General features: G+C 33.9%; 1 protein-coding gene across 1 annotated transcript in view; it reads left to right on the top strand.

Annotated features, from left to right (window-relative positions):
• Positions 1–15,496, top strand: part of LOC108693174 (protein sidekick) — a 39,907-nt gene that overhangs the window by 856 nt on the left and 23,555 nt on the right. The window lies entirely within an intron of this gene.

Below are 15,496 nucleotides of genomic sequence, written 5' to 3'. Positions count from 1 at the left end.
TATATATATAATATATTTTATAATATATCTTATATATATATTTTATATAAAATATATATTTCGACCTTATATTTAGGTCCTCTTCAGATGTACAAAAAATTCCGGCGCAGTAAAAATTATTCAAAGATTAAGAAAGCGACTGTTTCGTTACATAATTAGATGAATGTTAAGACAAAGAAATGGAAAATTGCTCGTCAAGCAACATGGGTTTTCTCAATTGTCGAACTCTGAGATGAGTTTTTACCAGAGAGACATATTATGCTTGTTTAAAAATTTTTTAGTTTTGATAACTTATATATAACGTTTTTATGTTTCTGTATGTTCTCATTAGACAATGAGAAATTTTTGCAATCGGTCAACCAATCGTAAATACATATTGTACTTAGTATTGTATTTTGTAGCGTTTTAATTTTCTTATTTTCTGCCGTTCTTATATCTATTTTCAATTATACTTATGTTAAACGAATAATGGAGATTTTTTTATGTTTTCTTTTATTAGATTTATTACTCTTTAAATTCTTTGCTATTCGAAAATTAACTTAAATCAACATTTTATATTCAAGTAACAAAAATCGTTAAGACAAAATCTCTATGAGATAATATGCACTTCGTTCTTAATTTTTTCAGTACATCAAACAAACCTTTATTAATTCAATGATTTTGTTTGTATTGCTTAGTCCCGATTGCACCAATGTTATTTTGACTTTAAGCAAAGTTTAAAAATCTCTCTTTCTTTGAAATCTCAGGAGTAAAAGTTGTGTCAGTCTTCTTTAAAAAGAATAGCTCAGTTTTTAATACCTGTTTCCACCAATGTAGTTTAATTTTAATCTTGGTTTAACTCTCTATCTTTTTCTAATTCTAAGGCCTAGTTCCAACTCACGGTTAATTCTTAATCGAGGATCAATTTATTCATTGTCTCTTTCTAATTCTAGAATTGGAAATAGATGAGATACAAGTTGAACCTCGATTAAGAATTAGTCGTGAGTTGTGGAACTGGACCTAAGAATTAGAAAAGAATGAAGAGTAAGTTGAACCACGATTAAAGTTGATCTGCATTGAATAGAAATAGGCATAAAAGTGAGATTTCACTCTTCAGAATGAAATTCAGTGTAAGTTTTAGAGAGCATAATGTTTTATTTTATTTTATTACATGTTTGGGATAATAAGAATTTTACCATAACACAGGTACAAAACTCGGCAAATAACTTTAATCTTGATGATTAACTCTTATCGCTATTTTATTAGATAGAAATCTATTTTGTCGTTTAACACATAGGAAGAATGGTTAGATTAAGACATATATAATTATAGAAATATATAATTATATAATTATAGAAATTGCAAGAACGCAATTTCATTTAATCGCCAGTTAAGTCAATCGAAGTTTAATCGAAATCATTTATTGCTCGTTTCTATATTCTATCAATGTAGATTGATTATAATTTCAATTCAGCTTGTTCTTCATCTTTTTCTAATTCTTAGAACTAGAAAAAAATGAAAAATGAGTTAAATCAAGATTAAAATTAATTTAGATTGATAGAAATAAATATAACCTTTTTTACCAATAGATTTATCTTTATCTATTAATCTCGAATTAATTAATTCTTTATTCTTTCTCTACTTTTTAGATCTAGAAAAATGTAAAAAATAAGTTAAATCGAGATTAAAGTTAATCTATAATGTATATATTGTAGAAATAGATTATTTCGCAAGCTAAAAAACTATCGGGAGAGTTTAGGCGCCGGATAATTCTGCGAATTCTTCGTGAAATGTCTACAAAGATCTTCGATGTTTTCATTGAAACGGCAAAAAATATTAAAGAAATGGGAAAGAATATTAAAGAAATAGGAAAGAATATAAAAGAGAGAAAAGGAAGAGGAGAAAAGAAAATCCACAACTTAGATCAATAAATTAATTTGAATATCGTACATCTATCGCTTCATGTTGGATAAATTTCGAGAGATTCTCAAGTGGCATACGCGCGATGGTACTATGATATAATAAAATATAATTGATATAATTGATAGTTAATAGAAAAAAAAAGGAAAGAATGAACGAAAGATAGATAGAGAATTTTATATCTCTTCTAATACTTTACTTACAATGTTCTGAGATTTATTAATCAAGAAACCCAAAGAAACAAAAAAGCTCGATGTTAGAAGAGATCAAAGAGCAACTTCAAGAAATCTGTATGACTCGAATAATAAATTTTATTAATATCTCTACGCGGAAATTTTGAAATATTTGATTATTTGAAATATTTTGAATTATTTGATGTTTATTTATCGAAAAAAGAAATTTAAATGATACAGTTAAATAAAAGAATAAGATATTATTAACCGCGATGATTAACGTTATTAAACTGAACGATGCGGTTTAATTTATCTAGCTATCTGTTTATGGAAGAGGAATGATATCTACTAAAAGGGATCGAGATTTATGTATGGAAAGATAATTTAGCTTACGTAAACGCATAAATAATTGTATGCAAACGCGTCGCACGCGCCTTGCACGGTGATTACTTCTCAATAAATGCCGTCCTGCGGCGTTCGAAACCCCTGGCGGATTGTACACGCCGGGGGGAAAAATCTGCGAGATCTTCCCCAGGGCGGTCAAGTGTGCGGCGTAGGAGCGACCCTAATTGAGATTTATTACGACGTTAATCCAGACCAATTGTGCGAACGAAGTTAAACCATTGACCTCTCGTCTCATTTGCAGGGAGATGGCAGGGGGAGGTCCAATGGCCATGAGCACGTGCCATGCATGGAGACAATTCCAAATTAACCCTTTCTATTCATTTTTTTTATGTTTCCTCTTGCGTTTTGTATGACAGAAGTGTGTGACTAAAAAATTAGACGTGTGAATACAAAATATAATATATTTCTCCGATGAATATTGAACATATATCATGTACCTATCTATTGCATCAACAGCAATTCGAACTTGGATTTAAACAAAAAGACAAAGTAATAATTAATAATTAATATTAAGTCAAAAGGATTATATTCGGTCAAGGATCTTGGTGTCTAATAATATTTTTTATATAAATTTTTCAACTGAAAATTTACAAGAAACATTATTAGGCACGAAAAACGAATTCTGACCGAATATGACATTTTTCACTCACGTTTTTTACAATTTCTAGTTTAAGTGCACTGATTATATTATATTTTTCTCATTGATTATATATTTTTCAGTCTTAAAACACAATCCTAGACTAATTGTGTAATTACAAATTAAATTGATGAGTAATTTAATGTTACTGAAAAAAATGAGTACATTTTTAAACATCGTAAAGAATTTATTGCGAAAAATATCATTTCAATTAGAATTCAAACCTGGTTTTTCTTCCTCATTCCGTGCGGGCGTGTTGAGAAAAAAAATTTAAATCCCGAGATGATATTTTTCGCAATAAATTCTTTACAAATGTTTTAAATATATTTATTAATCAGTAATATTAAATTGCTTGTTAATTTAACTTGTGATATTTCAGCTTCAATCTAGGACTGCGTTTCGAATCAAATAATCGGAATTTGCTTGAACTAGGCATTGTAAAAATTCACACAAAAAATTATTAAGCACTAAGATCCGCCTTTAAGATCTTTATCTCATATATTCATTTATATCTATTAATAATTAATTATTCCGATTATATTACGAGAAAAGAACAAACAAATTTCTTAATTATTCCCGTCTGCGAATAATTAACTTTATTTCCGAATCTTTATTGAATTACTCTCGAATTTATTTCGAGCTATTTGAACAGTCGAATCTTCAGACATTTGATCAATTATGAATAGAGTTCCGTTTTTTAATTACATTGTAGTTACAACGAACTTAAATCTTTTCAACAATTCGAACAATTCGGCGCATAGTTGGAGTGAATCTTTTCATTTCGGTCTTAACTTAAAGATCACCGTTTCAATTTTTCTAGAGAAGGTACAAAAGAAAGAAAGAAAAAATTAAACAATCTTGCTTTTCATTCAGCTTATACCACGCGCAACTCTGTAATGAGAATAGGCCCCTCCATTGATTAAATTTCCTTTGGACAACGTTGAGCATTGATACCAGTAGACTGGCAGATAAAGGGAGATAAGAGCCACGAGGGGTCTCGTACTTTTCTACCAAATCGCGCGTTTCAATTTTTTTCCATAAAAATCGAGCGATAACTTTCTATAAGAGAGACTGTCTTACTCGACAGTATTCGTGGTAGTTACATATAGGAAGCAGTAAAATATCTGTTATTAGATTTTACGGTAGATATTAGTAATTATTAGTTATTACAGTAGATGGCTACAAATAATAATAATCTTAAGTACACATAAATTACAATTTATGAGACAGATTTCCTTTTGTCGTAAAACATTGAAATATATTATAACCATCTTCAACAGCTTAATAATAGTATAATGGTAATAAGAAAAAATAGTATAATGGTAATAAGAAAATAAGAAAAAATAATAAAATGAGACATTGATTGCCATGCCATCGCGCTATCGTTATCTGCTGGTAGACTTCGTGGAAGAAAATGAGAGCCGGTTTGCCGCACGTTTGGCCGATATAAAAAGGGCTTGCGTTTTAACCTGCGTGTGGAAGACAGAGAACATTAGTAGTAGTAACCGTATACACGTACGTATATACGTGTATACGGCGCATGTACTAAGAAAAGTATCTATCACTGGCGTCAGCTTTACCGTGACACAATGGAGAACAAGGGCCTTTACCTGGTCCTCGACAAGTCCCTTTGCTCCCTCGCTCATAGAATAGCTCCCACCATTTTCTATAGCCTTCTACTTACTCCATCGAGCGAGTGTGCTTTTCTTCAACTAGGTAGGACTATCGAGTGCGAATCCGGGAAGAAAGACTTCCTGGATTAGTCATTCATAAAACCGACGAGTTTCAAAAGGGCTTAAAAAGCAAGAGACCATTTATCTGCGAATATTTTCTTTTTAAATTGATCTTTTCTTAGCGGAAATGTCGAAAAAAAGTCACCATTTTCAATCGATATACGCATTTTTTTTCTGTTTGAATGCTGCTGTTTCAATAAATTACTAGAAATCCTACATTCTGTAGTACAATCTAGTAATTTACTTTTTTTACATCGCACATACACATAATTTTTCAATTTTTAATAATTTCTATCTTTGCAAATAAATTGAACTAAAATTTCATTAAAGTAAAATCTATTTTCGAAACAAATCGAAAATGTTTGTTTCTCTTGCTGAAGCTTGACTTTTAAACAGTGGTGCATTTTTCAAGTATATCCCGGAAAATGAACGTGAATATTATTGTTATAAAAGTCTTTTTATAAAATCATCTTAAACTCGGTGAAATAATTCTCTAGTTCGAAAAGCATGCATTTTGTTGAGAGGTGCTCTGTACAATATTTTTATTGCAGTACAGTTGAACGTAATGTCGCCGATGGTACATCATCGGCACGACGTAACGATTTCTGCGAGTTGCAACAGTAAAAACTCGGCAAACGATAGAGACCGTAGTTTGCGGCCTTTACCGGTCCCGAATGGCCTTAGGCCGTTATCCTCTCGGACCCCTGAGCTGCCATTCCGACCGGATGTGGCGGCTACCTTTTGCTTTTATTGTTCCGTGACCGCGTCATCTTCATTACCGTCATTTTCCTGTTCTCCGTGCTGCGGAATCCTCGTCACGTTTGATATCGTCCGTCTTTTTTCTCGTTGAAGTCTAGTCTGTTTTCTCCATTTTTCTTCGTGTCTGTGAAATCCTTTTTGCCGATTGAAACATATTGGAGCATCAAACTTTCTTACCAGGATATCAGAATGTAATAGCAGACAGAAAAGTAAGCGAAAATACAATACTTCAGAAGAATGCGTTGTTCTATTACACTTAAAAAGAAAAAGAATCGAATAATATAGAGACAAACATTGTCATTTACCGTCACTTACTGTTTTTTTATTAAATGCAGGCAACTAGATGGATAAAAAAAAGGACGAATGAATCCACATTGAAATTCGAAGATCTTTCGGCTTGCATCTAGAAGAGGAATTTCTCTTCTTTTTATATACTGGGGGGATAACAACCAAAATTTTGTTATATTTGGAACTTTGTTATTCTAATCAAATTTTGATTAGAACAATTTTTTAATTCCAACATAACAAAATTTTGATAATTCACATAGTTGTTCATGTTCACAACCAAACATTTCTGTTAATGCACGAAACAAGAGAAAAAGAAAAAAAGATTCCTTTCAAGAGAGGTATCGGATGCAAGCCGGAAGATCTTCGAATTTTTGACCCACCGTCTCTCGGTCATTACAGCAAATTCTTCATCGGACCCCTTCTTTCGCGCGTCGGCCTCTCGAAGGAAAGTTGGAACGCGCAGAATGCAACCGAGGGAACCTGCGTCACGCCGCCGCGCCGCTTCGGGACCGCTATTGTCTCGATCTCGTTACCGTAGTCGCAGGTCTTATCTTTGCAACGACAAAAAGCAGCAGGCCTCAAGTCGTCACCGTACGCCTCTCTGTAATTTCCCATTATTATTCGCCGTGGAACTCGTCGACGCGAAGCGATGCCATAGGACGCGGTAGCTGGTGCACAGGGGCCACTGACCGCTCCCTTCTTTTCCTCGGCAAGACTTTCTCATCTTTCATGATTTCTTCTTCTTCTTCTTCTTCTTCTTCTTCTTCTTCTTCTTCTTCTTCTTCTTCTTCTTCTTCATCTTCCTCTTCGCCTTCTTCGTGTTCTCTCTCTGTAACTTCTTCTTGGTTTTATTCTTTTAGATCTGCTGGGTACGTGCTGGGTTCGGCGTCATAAATAGGAGTTTCTACGGTACGGTAGAGAAGTTCCATATTCGTGTATCGTACATTCGTGGCTCGGTTGATTTGCAACAATTTCTCATATTTATTTCTTGTTAAAACACGCATATTCCTCGGATTTCCACCGTTCCGAATGGCAACGAGTCCTCCAATCGCTCCCACTTTCGTGATAAATTGTTTTTTGGTAGCTCGCCAATGTTACATTTCCACAGCTCATTCCGATATCGTGCCGAGCGTGGCAATCGCATTCGCCAGTAAATTACCATGCGGAGATGCAGACTCGCTTTGTTTTTCTCGTATTGCATGTCATGTTACAAAATTACTTGTTTTTGCATTTTAATGTAATTAATTTTTTATAATATTTAGGTAATTAACACGGTTTGAGATGTAATAATTAGCAAAGAAGATTTAAGTTCGGTTCCAATGTAAGATTAATTTTAATCTCAATTCAACTTACTTATCTTTTTCCAATTTTAGAATTGTGAAAGTATAAATTGAACCGAGAAATTATTCTGGTGAAAATTTTTTTCAGAATTTTTCCTATAATTTTATAATTTTCTAAGATTTTTATACGAATTGGAATATTTTTCAAAAAATCTCTTTTCTCAGAATTTTTCGTATATTTTTAATAATTTTTCGTATATGTTTAATTATAAAATATCGTAAGATTTCTAAGATTTTTTGTAAGTATAATTTCTGAAATGTTATAAAATCTAAAAAATGAAAAAATATATTTTTTTAAATTATGGGATGAGATAATTCTTGTGTGAAAAATTCTGAAAGAAGATGTAAACTTTCCGAATATTTCTGAGTATTTCTGAAAAATGTTTCAATAAAAATTATGAGAAAAATTTTCGCCAGGATACAGTTAATTTTACATTTATGAAATTGGACTTAATAATAAGAGGAAGAGATTAATGTAGGACGATAAATCTCTTGCGTACAGACGCAACATCACGGCGTAAACACTTTCCGCGTAATAAAATACAAAGTAATATCTTCGTCTGGTGCACACGGTGAAAAAATTGCAAAACTTGACTTTCCGTTTCTGTCACGCCCACAGAGAAGCAAATTACGTGCCTCTTCGCCCATTATTTGCCCGCGACATTTCCCAGCGTGACTCGCGTGCGTCGAAGCAAGTGCATCCCGCGTCGTTTCTCCGACGTGCTCTTCATCTCCCACGTACCTTTTCTTTTCTCCTCCTATTCTCTTTTACTCGTGTGTCCGCTATATATTTCCTCCGCTATATTTCCTTTGTTCCGCTGCTGACCATGCGGTGGAATCGCGATGAAAAGTGAAAATATCGGTGAACGGAGCGACGCGCACGTTGCACACGCTATAGTTATTTCGAGTCAATTTGCAGCTTGCACAACGTACCTCGCTTCAAGGTCCTTATCGGTAACGGAAATTCTCGCTCACCTGAGCGCGAGTGCGAAAGGACATTTGAGACGACGTAGCGTAACACGGATTGTCTATTCTGCAACACGTTGCATTCTTCGAGATTAATCATTGACCATTGCGTCACTCTCACCGAGGCGCAATTTACAATTGCGACTTGGATGACTCTTGCGCGCGATACGCGCGACGAGTTGCCTTCGTGAAATGAAAATCAGGAGTTTCTTGATGTTTCCGCGATTTACGTAAGCGAATTCTCTACCGAGTGACTTCATTCCTTTCCGTTTCGTTCTGAGCCACGAGCGGACAAAATGAAGGATGTTGTATAGTGGAATAAGTGGGAAATCTTTCAAGATAATAAACGAGAAGCTTATAGTGAATTCAGTCGTTCGCACTGCACTGGATTAGTACACATTAAAAGCTGTTTTAATACAAACACAACGATAAAGCAAAAATAAAAGGGATAATGGAAATACGCGATTAAAGATGCGAAATTATAATGTAAAAACTTTTATTACTTTAATGAAAGAAGATGTCGAATAAGTATGAAGTATATAAATGTCTCTCTAAATTTTTTGGAATGCGATTTCATTCTTGGAGTGAGATTCACTTCAAAGAATTTAGAAAGGTAGTGGCATAATATATAAAATCAACTTTGACACTGAAATAACACATATTCTGTAAAATAACGTGACTCTTATTTAATTATTAAGAAATGTCTATCATTTAGATTATTTAACACTGAAAAAAATTTCTGGTTGAAAATGGATGAATTAGAATTTTCTAGTTAAATTTATTAGAATTCTAGTTAAGATAATCAAAATTCTAGTTGAAATAATATTTCTGGTAAAATCTACTGAATTCTTTTATTTTTATCAGAATAATTATATCAATCAGAATTCTAATTATCTCAATTAGAATTCTAATAGATTTAATCAGAAAATTCTGATTTGTCCGCTAGTTTTCTACTAGAATTACTAATCCAATCAAACCATTTTTCTCAGTGTAAACATTTAAAATATTTATATGTATTATATATTACATATAATATTTATATGTAATATTTATTTTACATAAAATTTTATACATAACATTTAATTTTTCTAATTCATATAGAACTGTTATATGCTCTAATCTACGTAATGCAAATGGACGGAATTCATTATTATTTAAATTATGTGGTACTTGGATACATCGAGTGTATCCTGAGACTCGCTCAATTTCTTTCTCTTAATTTCCATCTGTTCTACCACCTGACCGCGGTTTCCTGTTTTGCGCGAGAGGAATTAGCGTGGATACGCTAAATCGTTCGCGCGATCACTGGCGTACCTTCAAGCGATTTGTACGTCTTTTCACAAGACGAGTTTTCTTCGAATGGCGAGAACAAGATCTGCAATAAGAGCAAGGGAGGAAGACGGGCAGAAGACGTCACGCGAAGGAAAGGACTGTGAGAAACTGCGCGCTCCTCGGGATGTAACTTGACCCAATCTGAGCCAATCTGAGGTTCTTTCAGTAATTCCGAATCTTTTGTCAATTTATATATTCTTCTTAAATGAGCGAAGATCATATATTTGGTCAAAGAGGATCTTGATAAATTTTATTATGCGAACTTCCAGTTCAAGCAAATTCACAATATAAAATATTATTAGACATAAGAAATCATTCTGACTTCTTTCGCTTATTTATAGAATATTTCTCCATTAATTAATATCTATTTTTAAGATTTATTTTAATTATAATTGTAGATAATCAACATATAGAAATGATGTTAAGAGAGTCAGCTTATTGTTTACTTATCACATCTTTGCAATCTCTTTTTCGTAGCTATTTCATCAAACATGTACAAATACCAAGAATTTCTTGCGATATTGCGACTTTAACGAACGAGGAATATTAGCCTTGGACGTTAATATGATGTAAGAAAAGAAAAAGAATGTACACGGCGTGATGTTGTTTGCACTTCGTAGATGCACTTTTGTTTTCCACACGATACGTTCACGCAGCACCCAGTCACGGTGACGAGGAAAGGCAAGATTTCTTCAAGGCCGTAAAATAGGCCGCCCGGAGACCCTCTCTCGTATAACACGAGTTACGGTCGCCGCGTGACCGTCTGGCTACACGCGTGCTGCACGCACGCGTTACGCACGGCCAGAAATAAAGTCACGAGGCCGGGTCATGGATCGTTTTTCAAGTATGCATCGTGCTCCACAACCGCTGGATTCTGTTTAGTACGGTTTACATCCACCGTCAACTAGGCAAATAAATAGAAATTCTACACTGTTTATTTTTTATTGAAGAGTCCTCCGTGTTTTTCAATAAATGTGTATATATACATGCAACTCTGTTGTTCTTCTGCTGAGAAATGATTGAAATTATCGTATCTACATTATGGTCGCGTTTAGCAGAATGTTTATTTTGCAACTGTTGGAAGTTTTCTTCGCTAAGATAGGATTATTTTTCTAGATCTAATCCAATCAGTGCGAAGAAAACTTCCAACAGTTGCAAAATAAACATTCTACTGAACGCAACTTATAATAGCTGTAAGTCGTAAAAATTAATCGATTATAGATGATTGTTCTCCTCACATTGGACTATGGTTGGTCAATTTTTATGGTTTATGGTTATTATAGATTAGACATTAGTATTTTCGACTGCAGCAGATTTGAATCGATCCAATTAGTAATGTAACATTTTTACTTTAATTTCTGCACAAAGAACAATTATTAAAAATTTAGGTAAAATTTAGGTAAATTAGCAGATCTAAAAATAATTTTGCTAAACCGTCAAAATAATTATAGAAAGCTAAACATGATGAACAATATTACAAAAAATTTTGACATTCTAACAATCAGTTTAAGTATCCTACATAATTACTTCGATAGTCCAACAAAACTTATTTTTCAGATTTATAGCTAAATTTTTAGATACAAGCAAAATTGTTTTTTCCATGTGATTGACGAACTCATAGCACTTCCCGATTAATCAATGGCTGCGTTTAGCAGAAAAAGCAACTTTGTAACAGTAAGATTCTTTAATATGATTGTACTGAGAAAACTTGGTCTGATTGGATTAAACAATAATTCTTTTGGAATAGACGAATCAGAATTTTCTGGTTAAATCTACTAGAATTCTAGTGAAATTAATTAGAATTCTGGTTGATATAATTATCCTGATAAAAATAAGAATTCTAGTAGATTTCCCAGAATATTGTACGTCAACCAGAATTTTAGGTATCTCAACTAGAATTCTAATAAATTTAACCAGAAAATTCTAATTCGTCCATTTTCAATCAGAAATTTTTTCAGTGTAATTTTTACATTTGGATCCAATGAAACATTAAAGCAAGAACTAATCATATTAGCGAAGCTATAACAGTTGCAAAGTTTTTTCTGCTGAACACAGTCAAGCTTCGGATTAATTCAAATCCCTACAATAAAAAGGTTTTATATATATATATATATATTTTTTTTTCTTTCTGCAGAACGACAGAAAAGGGATAAGGCAGGGGATATTGATGTACCTTGCGCGTGTAATCGGACGTGTTAAAGGACTCCCTTTTAGAGAAGCGTCCTTACATCCTTGTTGCAGGCAACTTGCACAGGTTCCCGACTTACGTATACATGTCGCACATGGTACATCCGACAGCTGTCCCTGTTCATTTCATCCCAGATTGTTCACTGAACTTTAAAACAGGAGCATCCTCCCGCCCGCGCCGGTGCACTCGCGCGTGCATAACAAAATCCTGGAGGAGGGGAATGCATCCGCATCGGGGACGGGACCCCGAAAACTTTACGGTGTGGCGCGTTGTGAATGCACTTTGCGGCGCTAATTTGAACCTCGTGAACCGAAGCGCGTGCTAACGCATGGAAGAACCTCTTGGACGGTGTTCCTTAAACTTCTCTTCTATCCCAAGAGACTCTCAGACAACAGTTTTTTCTTTCTTTAACCCGGAAGAGTTCCTCGAAAACTTAGGAACAGACGAAATACGGTTTAAGAACCTGCAATTACATTTGGATACGATCGTTAATATTCTCAGGTTTTCTAAGTATAAAAAGATGCAAGACGGAAAGGCAGAAAATAATGAAAGCGTTAATGATAATAATGATAAATGATATAAATGATATAAATGCGAACTTAAAATGTTGAAAGAGGAAGATAATTAGGAATGAGTAAGTATAGAGAGAAGAAAGGTTTATGGAGAATTCATAATTACGAAGGGTTTTGCAGGACAACGGGATGCGCGATAGAGATAGACAACGGAGTTCGCTTATGGGAACGTATCTTCGGTGGGAATCTGCATGTGTGTGCTAATTCGGACTTATGCCTCGTTGAACATGTGGTTTTTAAACGCTCAGCCGGCACCGTTGCGATAACAGGACGGGGCGATACTTCGCATACGAGCGACTTGCAATTTCTCGCAACGATGCATCTTCAGCTATTAATCACCGTAGAGGGGATGTGCTGTAATCGACGACGAGGAAGGAAAGCACGCGGACAAGTAAATGAAATATGTGCATTTATGAAAAAACAGACATCAGCTGGTATTCATAGTTGGTTATTATATTTAAGATCATCTTAAGTTGTAATCTTATGATGTTATAAATCAATCATAGAGTCTTAGCATCTCTTAAGACATTATTTAAGATAATCTTAGGTCCCGTTTTTTATTTTCTGATTAACTTGTGATTTAAACTTGATCTCATTTAACTTGATAATGATAATGTGAAAGTAGTATTTTTAATGATAACCTAAGGTTAATCATTAAATTGATGATTTTGTAGTGATAATTTTATCACTATAAAATCATTTTAAAAGTTACCACTACAATCCACTAATCAGTTTAGTTATTAATCATAGCTAGAAAAATGCAACTTTTACATTATTATCAGATTCAATCAAATCTCAAACTCAATCTAATCACAAATTAAGAAAATGAAAAACTAACTGCCTTAAAATAAGAACGAATTATGAATATCGGATTATTCAATATCATTTTATTACATACCTATATTTTCTTTTCATCTGTTCATCCTCTTCATGTATAAGACAGAAAAATTCTTGTACGCGCGACAGACATTAGTTTTAAACTCATTTCCGTCATTATCATCTTATTACTCAATGGGAAGGGAAGTTACGCTTCAGAGATTAAAGTAGGCAACTGAATCGATCCAATGATCGATATACATTTCTCCGTAGTTGAAAAATTCACGGATTAGGGAAGAAGATCTCTTAGAGGTTCGTTAAAGTCAATCGCGTTCCGGACGTGGATTGTTTACGCTCAATGGAACATAACGTGCTTGAACCAACTCAATTTTTACCTTTTTTATGAGCTTCGTACGTGCGTCGACCACGGATAACAACACGTGGCAACGATTTCGTGCAAGCTTACATACCCGAGTTTTTCTACCATATGTGCCTTGCTTGCACTCCTGATTGCACTTTAAAGTAAGTGCACTTCATCGCCGGCGGGTGGTTATTTCTAGACAAACCCTTAAAAAAAAAAAAATACCTTTCTCCTCTAAGCTCTGACTCATCATCGTTCATTGGATCGTTAAATATAATAATAATAATAAATTATTATCTGCATAAAAGTTGATAATGATAATTTACAAGTGTAATATGTATATATAATGCCTAAAAACACATGCAAAAAATAATTATGTCTATTAGAAATCAAAGAAAAAGAATATTAAAAGAAACAATTACGTTTTTTACGCATTCATTAGGAATGCGTTTGTTTTTAAGCTCGCTGCAAGTTTTGTTCTTCCTCCCGCATGAAATATAAGCGATAAAGATAAAATGAAATTTACAGCATGTAAGTATAAAAAAACAAACGCAGTTTAAATCATTACATTTAAGATAGAATATAAATAAAAGAGCATAAAAGTGCTAGGAAAAATCTAAAATAGTTCAGAAAGAATAAAGGGGTAAAAAAGAGGAATGGGACATGTATAAACGATGCAGAACATGTTTATGTGAACAAGATCTTCGCAGTTGGTATTCCCGCGCCTTCGGGATAAATAAACGACGTAAACGAAAATATTTTTCCCGCCAACGTTCTATTAAATCTCGAGACAGTCGAGACGCTGCGCGATGCAACGCATCGGTCAAAGTGCCGCTTTCGCGAGCGTAAGGGCGAGATCAGGATCTCGCGCGATTCTTCTCACGTCGTGAAACCGCAAATGTTTTCACGCAATGCGAAGAAACCACTGCTGCGCACTCAGAGGCTACGGTTGTCCCAATTTCCCGACCATCGCGAACAATAGCGATGAAGATTTCGTAAATATCGCGTGCGAACAACGATGGTTTGGCGTGATCGTGGTTATTCCCTTGAAAATTATTGAAAATATCTCAAATATTATGTGCTCCTGCAAAATGTCATTTCTATTTTTATTTTTTTAAATTATATAAGAATATAGTGGAAATTCACGCGAGGTTAACTCTCTGTAGGGTCACGGCCTCTTCTCTTAATAAGCGTCTGCATTCTAGATTCCAATCTCGACCGTGAAACTTGCTCGTTTCGTTTCTCAGTTTACTGGCTAGTAGCCAAATATCCTCGGTAACGTGTCTGAACTACCATTGACTTTTCATGCACGTGCTAGTTGCTTCGCAATCGAATTCAAGCGCGTTATACTGAATGTCTAGTGAGCGATAAATAGATGGAATAGAGTGTCCAGGAATCAAAGAAACATGAATTTATTATGAATTAAACAGAGTTTTATTAATTATATCGAAGCATTAAAACTAGGATGAGGATGGAAATACTTTTCTAATTTCTACGTTAAAAAATGAATTTAACATTTTCTCGACAATTTATGATAATGGTTTAAGAGATAATTTCAGATAGTGTCTTCATCGAAAAAGATTATGATTCAAAATGACTTTGATTGAAATGAGAATGTTGCTATTAACTTTAATAACGAAAACGTAATGTTGACACTGCGTGTATATTTTATTTTTCATATTTAAACTCTTTCTGGAACATTGGGAATTTTAGAATTCCTTATGGAATGAAATGTGAAATGAAGAAAGTGGTTCTTGAGAGAGAAACTCTATCAGTTATAGAAAATTTTAAAAAATGAAGTGCTATAAATTTTACTGAAATATGTAGACGTTTTTATTTAGGAAAGTAATTTCAAACTTGGCAAGAAATAACGGCATGCAATTTCTGCTTGGGATACCGGATATTCATTATATCTGAAAAGTTACGAGAAAAATCCATCGCGTGTTACATCACTTAAAACGACTGATCTGCTGTTAATGCATTTTAATAAAACTTGGGTCTAATAATACCTGAAATAGGCAGTGAAA

Source organism: Atta colombica, unplaced genomic scaffold, assembly GCF_001594045.1.
Source record: "Atta colombica isolate Treedump-2 unplaced genomic scaffold, Acol1.0 scaffold88, whole genome shotgun sequence".
Taxonomy (NCBI): Eukaryota; Metazoa; Arthropoda; class Insecta; order Hymenoptera; family Formicidae; genus Atta; species Atta colombica.
Note: the sequence above shows the minus strand (reverse complement) of the source record. Positions and strands in the feature narration are given on the sequence as shown.